Raw genomic sequence first — 14569 nt, forward strand, 5'->3', positions numbered from 1 at the left:
GTCCATGCTTGTCCAGTGCTTCTCATTCTTCTGGCGTCATGCCCCCCGAGACACGACAGCTATTCCTTCAATTGCAAACTCAGAAGTGTCAGGGAAAGGACTCTAACAGACCTGGCTGGATTTCCTAATAGAGCTCTCCTGAACCATCACGGTGTCTGGGAGGGACAGGAATCCGTGGTTAGGCAGACCTGTGTTGCTGACCCATGCCTCTGCGAGTAGGGGGCGGGGGGGGGATAAGTGGTTACAAGAATCAGGGGTAATAGGAAAGGCTGCTCTTTTGTGGAACTAAAAGGCAAGAGCTCGCACCGGCACCATTCACTACATCTTGTTTTCTCTAAGCGCTGGCATTCAGCACGGTTGCCATTACATCATGCTACTCCTCCCTCCAGCCCACATGCATAGATATGGACCATTAATAAACCTGGATGATGACATTGGCAGTCCCAGGAATTCTTGGCAAGTTGATCAGCCTCGTCAGAAGCGATCTCTCGGTGGACCCCACACGAATCCTCCAGGGACTGGCGGGCAGGAGACAGTGTGCTACAAAGAGGAATGCTGGAAGGGAAAGTAAGTGATCTGGGTTTTGCCACTGGCCAACTCTGTAACCTTAGGCAAGTCCCTTCGTCTCTCTGTTTGTTTATAAAACTGGAGAAGTTGGCCGAGGAGATCACTAAGACCCGTTTAGCCTTCGTATCCTACAGGTGCATTTCAGGTGCCCTAACGGAGCAGGTCACTGCCCCCTCTAGTGGTTAATTTAAAGTAGAAAACGAGTTCAAGTGTATTTTCATTTCAAGATGAAGACAGGAACAACTTTCTCCGTAGAGTTTGACAGGCACATGCCAGTGGAACAAGGTAGAAAGGCAAACTTCTGGGAGCAGAAGGATGCCATTGCTTTGTCAATGGCAGCCGTTGAGAAGTGCAAAAAAGAGAGACCTCTCTCCTGCCGGCAAACGTTGTAGCCACTCTGACATCCATCCACCAACACACTACGTATCCCAACTGTAGGTAGTAGGTGTGTTAGAAGAAGGAAACTGATAGTAGACAGAGGAGTAGACAGAGAAGGAGAGCGAGAGAGGTTAGTCTCACAAATGCTATTGATCAAAACTCACTTATTCCAGAAATGTTTATTGAACATCCACCGTGTCCTAGGCACTGGTTGTGATTTGTAGCACCGAAGAAAAGCCTAACACAACAGGGACGCAGCCCTTGACTTTGGGATCAGGGGAGGTCTCTCTGAGGAAGTTATCCTTAAGCTCACTTTTGAGAACACTAACACTGTGATATTGTGATTTATAATAGGAAATATATATATTGGGGGGCTCCTGGCTGGCTCAGTCAGTAGTGCATGTGAGTTTTGATCTTGGGGTTGTGAGTTTGAGCCCCATGTTGGGGGTGAAGATTACATAAAAAATAGATAGATAAATAGGCAGGTAGATAGATACATAGGTAGGTAGATAGAATCTTTTTTAAAAAACATTTTTAAGAAATATATACATATATATTTCTCCAGTTTCTGACACGGGGCTCCTAAAACCCTTGTCATTTCCTAAATGATAAAAGCACTAAGAACATCTTTTGTTCTAATATTTGGTCTTTGACCCCAGTTCCTGACACAGGGCTCCTGAAACTCTCGCAATTTCCTGGGTGATAGGTGTGTCTTTTGTTCCAATAAGCGAGCTCCTGGATGGCTTTTGGATGAGAGCTGGCCATTGGAAAGACCAAGCCATGACTAGAAGCTTGGAATTTTCAGCCCCACCTCACACTCTATTGAGAGGGATGAAGGGCTGAAAATAGAGTTAAAGACCTCTCATGCCTATGTGAGGCAGCTTCCGTAAAATCCCAGTAGTACGGGGTTCAGACAGCTACGTCTATTTTACCACAATCTAAAATTACTATTACTTTCCTTTTTATACAGCAGCCAAAATTCTCAACTATCTTGGTGTATATCTTGCCCAGAGTGTGAGAATACTTAGTTAGAAGAGAGAAATCATAAAAACAATGGCACAGAACCCAAATCATGGAAGTCTTTGCTCTTGGATGAGGAAAGGAAGGAGCTCTTTTTCCATTAACCTAAGGAATTCATCTATTCCTAATATATGTCTACTCGTATTTCCTATAACTTTAAGAATTCTATCTTATTCCCTACATCTAGGATAACAAGCTTGATCCAGGACATAGGGAATAAGATGCTCAACATAATTTAATCATAGTATTCTGTGAAGAGTTTAATCCAGCCTTTAGCTTTTCTTAAAAAAACCATTAGGGCTGCCTGGAGGGCTCAGTCAGTTAAGCGTCTGACTCTTGTCTTGAGCTCAGGTCATGCTCTCACGGTTCGTGGGTTCCAGCCCCGCATCAGGCTCTGTGCTGACAGCTCAGAGCTTGGAGCCTGTTTGGGATTCTCCCTCTCTCTCCCTCTCTGCCCCCCACCACTCTCAAAATAAATAAATAAACAAACTGAAAAAGAAAATATTAGCAACTGTGTCAGCCCAACCCAAAATTCTCAGAAACTTTCAATACACGAACTAGAAGTAAGTGCAATTCGCCTGTCCCGTTACTGTGTGAACGTGCCTAGTAGTCACTATAATTTGCATTGTGTTCTGCAGACCTCAGAAAGCCGTGACCTACTGCACATTATTTTATCTGACCCTCATAATAACCCTGCAAGGGAGTTAAGCAAGTATCATTGTTCCCGTTCTAAAGGTGAAAACGAAGTCTCTCAGGGGATAAATTACATAACCAGGGTTAAATAAAGAGTAAAAAGAAGGGCAAAAACTCAAACCCAGAAGGCAAAAATCCATTTTCTTCCACCGCGTTATGAGGCCTCCCCTAGCACTTGGAGAGCAAACTGCTTATTGTATTAAGCAAGCCAAGGATTCTATCCCTTTAAAAAATTTTTTTAATGTTTTTTATTTATTTTTGAGACAGAGAGAGACAGAGCATGAACGGGGGAGTGGCAGAGAGAGAGGGAGACACAGAATCGGAAGCAGGCTCCAGGCTCTGAGCCATCAGCCTGACGCGGGGCTCGAACTCACGGACCGCGAGATGGTGACCTGAGCCGAAGTCGGACGCTTAACCGACTGAGCCACCCAGGCGCCCGGATTCTATCCCTTTTAAATGTATGCACTGATTTCATTTTCATTCAGATTTTCAGGCTTCGTGCTTTCATTATGTATTTTTCTTCAAAATGGAAAAAAAAAATACCTCAAAGCTTTATTCTGAATAAAAGCCAAATGTAAAGGTCTTAAAAAGAAAGACTTTGAGAGAGTTCCGTTTCCAGCTAGAAGGAGGACAATAAATATCTGGCAATCTTTCAGCTCTAAGCAACTCAAAATGCTGGGTAAAATCTAAGAAATACTCTCTAAAAATTTTTTTAATGTTTATTTATTTTTGAGAGAGAGAGAGAGAGGATGAGTGGAGGAGGGGCAGAGAAAGAGAGAGACATAGAATCCTAAGCAGGCTCCAGGCTCTGAGCTGTCAGCACAGAGCCCGACACAGGGCTCGAATCCACAAATCGCAAGATCGTGACCTCAGCCAAAGTCAGACACTTAACCAACTGAGCTACCCAGGTGCCCCAAGAAATACTCTTTGAAATCATAGCTGAGGGAGCATGAAACAAAAGGAAAATTGCACGTGCTACAAACGAAAGAGAGGCTGAAACAGAGAAGCAAGCTTGCTTAGCTACACTTGAACAGCAGGCAGTGTGCATCAGCCTTGGTTAATCAGGGCAACTCCAGTCCCCACCTGGTAAACGATGATTATGCCTTGAGCTTGTTCAGTGCAGGGTATTGGCCCTGAGACTGTCCTCACTAAAACTAAGATTTTAAAAGGGGTGTCCTCTTAGCGAAGGACTAGTTTAGAAACAATGCACCTTCCAACACAGCAAGAGAGCTTATCTGAGTAGACCTGGTTCAATGCGGAAAAAAAATCCTCCCAGGGGCGCCTGGGTGGCGCAGTCGGTTAAGCGTCCGACTTCAGCCAGGTCACGATCTCGCGGTCCGTGAGTTCGAGCCCCACGTCAGGCTCTGGGCTGATGGCTTAGAGCCTGGAGCCTGTTTCCGATTCTGTGTCACCCTCTCTCCGCCCCTCCCCCGTTCATGCTCTGTCTCTCTCTGTCCCAAAAATAAATAAACGTTGAAAAAACAAATTAAAAAAAAAAAAAATCCTCCCTGAAAAGTTAACACCACTGCCACAAACAAAGGTAGGGAGCTAATATTTATTGTACCCTACTGTGTGCCAGTCACCGTGCCAGGACCTCCTCCTAAATCCTCTCATATAAGAAGCATGAACTTCATTCAGTGGGCACCGAGGGACATTCAGAAGCAAGGCAGTGACACAATTATTGAGGATGGAAGAATGTCATACATTCGTTTGTGTCTTTGAGCTTCCTTTCAACGCGCAGAGTGGTAATATCTGGGAAATTGACTGAATTCTGGAAATGTGAAACAGTGGGGGTAGAACCACCCAAAGCTGGGGACTTTCTATGTTAACTCCAAACTTCGCTATTTTCCGAGGGCCCTCCAAGGAAGCTAAGTACCATTTACTCCTTCATTTTCTTGAATAAGTGCAGTACAACTATGGAAAAGTATACAGACTCGTTAAGAAATAGTGCACTTGGGGGTGGTCTAATCTGGAACCCAACCCAGATAACTGATGTCTAGCACCTCCTTTAACAAACAGTATGATATCTTAAAATATAGGATTCCCTGGGGGAAGGTATACCAAAGAATAGCAAGAATCTTCTGTTTCTTCATCATCATCATCACCATGATATCTTCACATTTTATATGTAGATGTAGCATAGTATAATCTATCTATATAGTGTGGTATAACCTCTCTCTAGAGTATAGTACATTGTATACAAACCATGTGTGCCTTGCTTGGCAATCCCTTTATGTTGCTCTAGTTCTACAATGGTTATTACATTATTCTGCCTCCATTTGTTCAATTGTGAGAGGAGAATATTGGGCTAAATGGTCTCCAGATTTCTTTCCAGGTCTAAATTTCTACACGTCTATGATTCTACTGCAGTCCATAATTATTTAATTATCTTTTGTTAATGGTGTTTTCTCTAGCCAAAGAAATTGTATTCAAACTCTATATGTTGTGTAAGCAATATTTCAAAGTAGCACACTGTATTTACCAGCATCACTTCTCTCCACTGTGTTAATATCAGTCTGTGGAGTTACTTTACATTGAACCATATACATTTACGCCTCTCCAGGAGAAACATCTCAGGACATTTGATAAAATAAGTGTTGCTTTTTAAATTTTTGATCACTTACAGTTACAGAGTCATTAGTAGTTATGTCGGGGAACGAATGGTTCTTTCTTAAGTGTAGCAACTATAATTTAGGATTATGCAGCCTTTCAGTAGGCAAACCATTTATATGGAAATCAAATAAATCTGTCTTTAGTTGGTTGCTTTATGAAAATAATCTCATAAAGACTTACTTCAAATAATGAAGTCCTCTAAATGCAATCTTTATGGTGGTTCTGTCACAAAAAGTCTATCTATCAAGACCAGGATAAACAGGATGAAATACTCACTATATATATATATATATATATATATATATATATATATATATATGCTTCGTGTGTGTGTGTGTGTGTGTGTGCATACAGACACATGGACATATATATACATATACACATACACACAGATAGGACAAAGCGCTTGTATCCAGAATATATAAAGAACTCTTACAATTCAACAACAAGAAAGTAACCCAATTCGAAAATGAACAAAAGCCCAAACAAAAACTTCACAAAAGAAGATGCATGAATGATCCATTAGCACATAAAAATATGCTCAACATCATTAGTTATCAGGAAAAAAGCAAACTAAAGTCAATGGGTTACGACTACAGAATCATGAAAACAGCTAAAATTAAAATGACTGACAATACAAAGTGTTGAGGGGAGTATGTAACAACCGGAAACCTTATGCATTGTTGGTAAGAGTGTAAAATGGTACAACCACCTATCTTTGAAGGTAATAAAACACCTATCTTCTGATACAACAATGCCAACTCTAGGCGTTTACTAAGAGATATAAAAAATATATGTCTATACAAAGGCTTGTGCATGAAAGTTCAAAACAGTTTTGTTTGTAAAAGCCCCAAACTGAAAGCAACCCCAAGTCCATCAATAGGTGAATGAATAAACAAGTTGGGTATAACCAAACAAATGGATACTACTGAGAAATAAAAATGAACAAGGGCGCTTGGGTGGCTCAATCGGTTAAGCATCCGACTTCAGCTCAGGTCATGATCTCCAGGTCCATGAGTTCGAGCCCCATGTTGGGCTCTGTGCTGACAGCTGAGAGCCTGGAGCCTACTTTGGATTCTGTGTCTCCCTCTCTCTGCCCCTCACCCACTAGCGCACTCTCTCTCTCTTTCTCTCCAAAATGAATAAAAAACATTGAAATATTTTTAAAAATTAATAAATTTCTAATATACACAACAATATGCATAAATCTCACAGAGATTTGGTTGAGTGAAAGAGGTCAGACACAAAAGAGTTCAAAAGAGTCCATACTTGCTTGTTCCATTTATATGAAATTCTAGAACAGCCAAAACTACTTTATTACGATAGAAGTCAGTGCTTCTCTGGGAGAAGGGTTGGATTAGTGTTGGCTGGGATTGACAAAACAAAGTGCCAGGATGAAAACTCCCTAAGGTGATGGAAACGTTCTGTATCTTTTTTTTTTTTCCTTCAAATAGTCTCTATGCCCAATATGGGGCTTGAGCTCATGACCATAAGATCAAGGGTCACATGCTCCACAGACTGAACCAGCCAGCCACCCCCCACCCCCAGAAATGCTCTATATCTTGACTGGGGTCAAGGCTACATTGGGTGTATATATTTGTTAGAACTCATCAAACTGTGCAATGAAAATCTATGTAATTTAATCTGTGTAAGTTATATTTCAATAAAGTTGATCTTACAGGATTGATCAGTATAGACTAGTAGGCACTTTCTGTTACAGTAAAGGATTTTTGACACTTTCTTATGTTTTGACTCCTAAGTTCCTTCTAGAAAAAATGTAACTGTAAAACGAGTGGTTCTCGACAGGGGATGATTTTTATTCCCCCAGGGGACATTTGGCAATGTTTGGAGATACATTTGGTTGTCACAGGCAGGGGCAGGAGCAGTTACTGGCATGCTGGTGTGTAAAGGCCAGGATACTTCTCAACATCCTACGGGGTACAAGACAGGACATGTTATGTTTCTCCATAACAAAGAATTATCAGGCCCAAAATGTCAAAGTGCCCGGCCTTAAAACAGTTTCTGAAATCATAGTCTGCTGTGCACACACATGTTAGTGAGATTATCAGACTTAACTGATTGAATGTGAGCATGTGTATGGTGACACTAATGCGTGGTACAGTGACCCAAGGGACAGTTTGCAGTTGACAGTGCTAATAAACCCGTCATCCTACATGATATTGTCAGTTTTTTAAAAATGAACTGCTAATTGGGAATGCAAGCTGGAGCAGCCACTCTGGAAAACAGTCTGGAGGTTCCTCAAAAAACTAAAAATAGAATTACCCCATGACCCAGCAATTGCACTACTAGGTATTTATCCAAGGGCTACAGGTGTGCTGTTTTGAAGGGACACATGCACCCCTATGTTTATAGCAGCACCATCGACAATAGCTAAAGTATGGAAAGAGCCCAAATGTCCACCGATGGATGAATGGATAAAAAGATGTGGTATATAAATACCATGAAATATTACTCAGCCATGAAAACGAATGAAATCTTGCCATTTGCAACTACGTGAATGGAACTAGAGGGTATTACGCTAAGTGAAATCAGTCAGTCAGAGAAAGACAAAAATCATATGAGGACTTTAAGAGACAAAACAGAGGAACATAAGGGAAGGGAAACAAAAATAATATAAAAACAGGGAGGGGGGAAAAACAGAAGAGACTCATAAATATGGAGAACAAACTGAGGGTTACTGGAGGGGTTGTGGGAGGGGGGATGGGCTAAATGGGTAAGGGAAAAAAAAATTTATTTATTTTTGAGAGAGAGAGAGAGACAGACAGACAGACAGAGCACAAATGAGGGAGGGGCAGAGAGAGAGGGAGACACAGAATCTGAAGCAGGCTCCAGGCTCTGAGCTGTCAGTGTGGAGCTGGACCCGGGGCTCGAACTCACGAACCATGAGATCATGACCTGAGCCAGAGTCTGACACTTTACTGATGCCACCTAGGCATCCCTAAAACATGAGTTTAAAAGATCCATCTGAAGACAACGTTTCAGGGACATATATGCAACATAAAGAGAGGCTATAAGTTTATTGACATAGCAACAGTCCTCTTAATATTTGTGTTCAGAATTCACCCTGATGCTTTATTTTAAGTAAAAAGAGTCCTGGTAAGTACAATGAAATCAGAGTGAGGGTGTGATAAATACATGTCTTTGCCTTTGAATGTCTTCTACTACTGTTGAGTTCATTTATTAAAACATCTGTAAAGTGTTCTTTTCATATTCATTACTGACTTCTGTTAAATATTTTATCTATAGATCCATGGCCAGTAATACTAAATAGTTTAAGTTGTAACATATAAAACATTCAAAGAATTTCACTTACTAAGATATTAACATGCATTAACCAGGACTCCACTCAGCGCTGAAATATTTATTAATACATTAGTGAATTATTTATTCCCTTGCTTTATTCATTGCTTAACATCTCAGGACTTTTGAGATTTAATTTCTTTAGGAAAAAAGAATCTCGAAATGGATTTTTCCAGGTTTACGGAGCTTAATGTCATACCTTACAAAAAATATTGTTGTCCAAAGGGTAAATTTTTTGGGGGGGGGGGAGGGAAATGTAATTTAGCTAGAATGGCTGTATATACTACAGAGTCATGAACTCAGAGAGTACACAGTCAGTGTGGAAGATGCAGTGATCAAAATGGGGAGAGGAACGGGATAGATAAATGTAGATAGAATGACAGCAGTTGCCCAAGGAGTCATAATATGTGGCTAAATTAGTTAATAAAAATGTAAGATGAGATTATACATATTTTTAAAAAATAAAATGTAGGTGGCTCGTTTCCACACAACATCTATATTCAGTTCATAGCAACATGAATGATAGTAACTTCAAAAATCGACAATCATTACACAAAGCACACAATACAAGTCTATTCTCCGATTAAACGAAGGTCGGCAAATAGTTTCCTTATCCTAATGGTGAAACGACATTTGATGTGTGAGACTCCTAGAATTACATAAAGCATAAACTACATAATAAACGCTCCTTGTTTTTACTTCTTTGCTATATTATCATCACTCATTAAGCATCTGGAGGTAATAGCAAAACCGTTTCATAGCTAAATTCTAAAAATTACTAGTCACAAAGAAATTACTGGACAATCTAAAAGTCATAGCGTTGGTTTTTCAAATTCTGCAACCACAAATGATTTATTTTCCTGCTTACAAATGATTACTGGCCGTTTGTCTTTTCAAACACAACGTTTATTCAGAAGAAGTGGTTTTCAAAATGGATTCAACACTTTGGTTTGCTTTGACTTTTGATCTTTTAAAAACCAGTGTTTGGGGCGCCTGGGTGGCGCAGTCGGTTGGGCGTCCGACTTCAGCCAGGTCACAATCTCACGGTCCGTGAGTTCGAGCCCCGCGTCAGGCTCTGGGCTGATGGCTCGGAGCCTGTTTCCGATTCTGTGTCTCCCTCTCTCTCTGCCCCTCCCCCGTTCATGCTCTGTCTCTCTCTGTCCCAAAAATAAATAAACGTTGAAAAAAAATTTTTAAAAATAAATAAATAAAAAATAAAAACCAGTGTTTATTGTCTCCTTGCATTTTTGCCATGTACATTGTTACTCATAAGCCACCATAAATTATCTGCTATTTGTATTTTGAATTTAATGAATGTGGAGTTCGTATAATCCCTGATCATTTATTTCCTACAATGTCACAATTAAGTTTCACCCTTTAAGTAGCAGGCAAACGTATCAATACAATGGCTCTTTTCCCAGTAAGATATAAACAACCTAACTGGCAAGAAAGACAACCAAATAAATATGTAGCTCTATGTTACTGTTTTTCTGTTAGGAGCAAAGAATTTACCATGGCTCACACAGAAAATGTTGAAATATGTTTTAGTTTTGTTTACCTTTTAAATTCAGAAGCGACTCAGCAGAAAGAGGGAGGGCATGATTATCGAGAAATAAATCATTGGTAATCAACATCACTTGTGATTTTTTAATAAATTGACTAGCAGACCAGAGTAAAGTACAGATGCAGGTGCTACTATAAAAATTAATTCATTTAAAATACTTTTGACAATGTCACAGAAAAGTGTGGTGTTATCTGCAGTTTTTAAAAAAAGAAAATGTGTGGATTGTTCCAAAAGTTTAGAAACTAAAAGCACAGCAATACTTAGATAAGAATGTGATCGAATCATTCCAACCGGATTTCTTTTATATTGGTTAGTCCAGAATGCCCCCTAAACTACTATTCCCACAATAGAAGGAGCCTACCGAGAAAATTTCTCATTGTCACATGTTCTCATTGTAGAAAATGTTTGAGAGTTCATTGTCATATGCCATTGACCCTAAGGTGTATTTTCCCACATTTTAACAACTCTGAAAGGGAGATACGCTTTACTAAAAAAACAAAACAAAACAAAACAAAACAAAAAAAACTATGTTATAGTTTAACTGACAATGTTTCTTATTCTTTGTGGTACATAAAATAATGGTCCATCCTTTAAGCAAGGACCTCTCGGATTCAGTAAAACGGAGTCAACGCCAGGTAGAATTGTGCTGAGTGGTTTACATGCATTAGGTAATGTTAATATACCCATGGTACAGGAGATGACATTGCATTTAGAGAGATGAGAGTCACCTGGCTGCTTATACCGCAAATAATATTTGTGCTAGAGCTCACATTTAAGATGTTCTGACTTTACAGCAAGCCCTTGCTCTAGCCGAACGACAGCATCCTATGCATTCATTGAAGTCTTACCAAGAGGACCAGGAACTAAGATATTGCAGCACAGGATGAATTTTATGTAAACATAAATGTCCCATAATCACAAAAGCCTATTCGAGACATTTTTAAAAGCTCTATATTAAGAAAGCACAAACTACAGATCTGTTTTTTTTTTTTAATTACCTGAATGATAGTCAGTGGTGTGCTGGTAAATATTTAACAACTGGTTTTGGTAGGGGTAGAAAGAATGAATCCCAATTTGTAGGGTTTGCTGATTTCTCTGGTATAAATACTCTCACCATGGCAGATTTTAAGACACTAAGCTAAAAGCAAATGGTTTATAAATTTCTTCAAAAGTTAATAATAGCCAGCTATGGCAAGCTGGTAGGAGGCAGCTGGAGCATACCACAGCTTGTAAATGTTACCTAATGATTAAGAAATATTTTTATCATACTCCTATTTTATAAAATCTTATTTGCAATAGTAATTCAAACTGACTTGGAAAGGAGGATTAAAAACTGCTAAAATTATCATAAAGCAAATATAACAGTATGGTTAGCCTGTTTAAAAGGAGCATGGGCAGGGAAATCATAAATCTGGTCAGGATTTGTCTGCAAGTATATTTTGAAATTCTAGAGTCAGCCCTCACTTTTAAGTCATAGTCTATAAATAAACAGCATGAATGTGATGGTCAAAATTTAAGGATTTTCTAAGAGAGAAAGGAAGAAAAAGCTCAATAAGAAAATCTCGGGATTATTCTAAATTTGGGAGTATTGCAAACAATAGCCAAGACTGAAAAAGAATGCCGAAAATCTTTAAAGCCTAAAAGAAAAAAAAAACAAAAACATGAGGGGAAAATAGGTTTTAATGTCATAGAATATGAACCATTACATTCAGAGAAAATAATTTCACACACTAAAATTGGAAAAACAAAAAGTCAAAGACCTCCAACTGTGACACGCAAGTTGCAACAGGAATGTGTTTACACGAGGAGAGACAACGTGGCAGCACATCTAATAGAAGACTTAGCCAGGACAGTAGAAGTCAAATTCCATTACACAGGCTCCCAGGAACTATCCACAGACATGTTGATCTAGAATGTTCTTGGTTAGCTATCTCTTGAAATTGGCAGGGTGTTGGTTGCTTTTGCAAAACCAAGATGATCCTGTTTGGAAAATGGTATTTTTATATTAGCTGAACAATGAATACAGAGCACATTTTGTATATCCGTGCTTCTTTTTTTTTTTTTTTCTTTTCCGGAACACACATCCATACTAGAAAGTGTGTTCACTTCAGGTCAAGTTTATGAACCTGAGTCTCTTGGGCTCTGATTCCATGAGCAGGTCTTCCTAGACAACCCCATGTCCTATGCGGTGGGACCTCTCTGCAGATATGTTGCTATCCTCAAAGCATCTCTTCGTTAGACAGAGGTCGACTGGAAGAGGAACCAAGAAAAACTTGCAAGGGATTTTCTTTCTCCTTCACCTTGTCTCTCCATGCCCTCACCTCCATGGGGTAAAATTCAGAATGTCCTATTTCTTTTCTTCCTGTTTAAACCATACTTATCCCGCAGCTGCAACGGGTCCCATTTTTTCTTGACGTAGGCTTCGTGGGCCTTGGCGTAGGCCACGTCCTGGGGACAGCAATCTCTCCAGAGGTGTTTGCTGAATACCACTCTCTTTTGGTATTTAATCAAATGGGGCCTGGTTTTATTTACCTATTTTGACAGATGTGTCTTGTCTTTCCCATGGCCTTGAGGGCAAATGGGTCTGCATTTCATATCACGTATGTACCCTACTGGAGTGCTGGACCGTTCCTCCCTTCCTCTCCTCCACAGACATCCGTCAGCTACTGGTTTGTCGAGTACTTTGCTAGGCACTAGAGAAACAAATTTGAATAAACCAGAGAACCCATCCTTGAGTCCTTTTATAATTTTGCCCCCTTTACGTCTCTAGCTTTATCTTAACACTTTCCTTTTAGCTCTAGATAGGCTAAAGGATGTTCAACCTCTACATACAGTATGTCTTCTCCCCTCTGGGATTTGAGCTATTTCCTCTGTGTCTCAGAATACTTTGCCCTCCCTGTTCCCATTCTATTCTCCACCCACTTTATATCTGACTAACACCTACCCAAACCTTCTGGGCTCAGCTTAGATGATACTTCCTCCGGGAAGCCCTCCCTGGTCCGCAAAGTGAGGTACCCTTTTCATGTGCTCCTTTTTATGTTCAACATTGCACTTTCAACATGGAGTTAAAATTACCTGTTTATCGATGTGTGTTGCTGGAGTCCGTCATGTGTTTTTTTGTATATGGGGAGGAGATGTATGTTTAGCTCCTGATACATAGTAGGTATTTAAAAAAATATATATTGAGGGGTGCCTAGGTGACACAGTCAGTTGGGCGTCTGATTCCTGATTTCGGCTCAGGTCATGATTTCGCGGTGTGTGAGTTCCGGCCCTGCATCAGGCTCTGTGCTGACAGCGCGGAGCCTGCTTGGGATTCTGTCTCTTTCCCTCTCTCTCTGACCCACCTTCTCTCTTTTTTCTCTCTCTGTCAAAATAAAGAAATAAACTTTAAAAAACGTATTGAATGAATGAATGAATGTCACAAAGGTAAACAGGTCATAATCCCTGCCCTTGAGGACATCACCATCTAGTGGGGGAGACAGAAATATAAATAGTTAACCAGAATACAAAGTGCTAGGTTTTAGAATAGATACATAGCTACAAAGCTAGGGGGGGTTCAAAGTGACTGGTTTTGCCTGAGGAAGTCAGCTCTTTCACCAAGGAGGTGATAGGTGAGCTGAATTTGAAAGGATTTCAAAGTGTCCTGGGTAGAGAAGCAGCATAGAGCGGGTGCTCGATAATTAACTACTTTAGAATGCTCCAGCGTACCTTTGTGCAGGTCTATGGTCCTGAATGGCTCAAATCTTCCAGGTGCCATCTGGTGCAAGAAAGAGAAGAATAGAGTATGGCTGAGAACAAAAGATTCAACTAATTAGGACAGTGGTAAGGATTGGATTTGTAACAAGATTTGACAGATGTGTCCAATATAAATCAAATCCGTGGCTGCTGGCAGGACTATTCTCACTGACTACATCTAAGGGAACAAAACCACATCACGAAGAATGAGACACGGGGTCTCCCAATACCAGTCAATGTAAGGAGAAGAAATTAAAGGAGCTAAAAGAGGAGAATGCTTCACTGATCACACACGGGAAAGTTCTCCAACTCTAGACTCTAGTAGTCTGGGAAAGCTTTACGGAAGAGAAACGGAAAGCCAACATTCAACGCAAATCTAGCCTCTGGTGGAAATCGTCAAGGAGGTCATGTGGAGTTGGGCCTTATTAGCACATTATGACTCCAACCTACCAAGCCCTGTCCCCTCCCTGCAGTCCTTTAGACTGCAAGCAAGATATGAAAAGTGGCATTGATGAAGAAAATAGACAAAAGGAGACTTTTCTCACTTCTAAGCAAACTAAGCAACGTTGATTAGTCCTTAATTTCTGGAGGAAGTGAAATCTGAGGATGGTTAAGGTCACACAGGCCACCTCTCTGGACTCACCCCCTGACCATGGCGTCACACTTCACATTCTAGAA

The sequence above is a fragment of the Puma concolor genome, chromosome E4 (genome assembly GCF_028749965.1).
Source record: "Puma concolor isolate L17-30 chromosome E4, mPumCon1.1.hap2, whole genome shotgun sequence".
NCBI classification, from domain to species: Eukaryota; Metazoa; Chordata; class Mammalia; order Carnivora; family Felidae; genus Puma; species Puma concolor.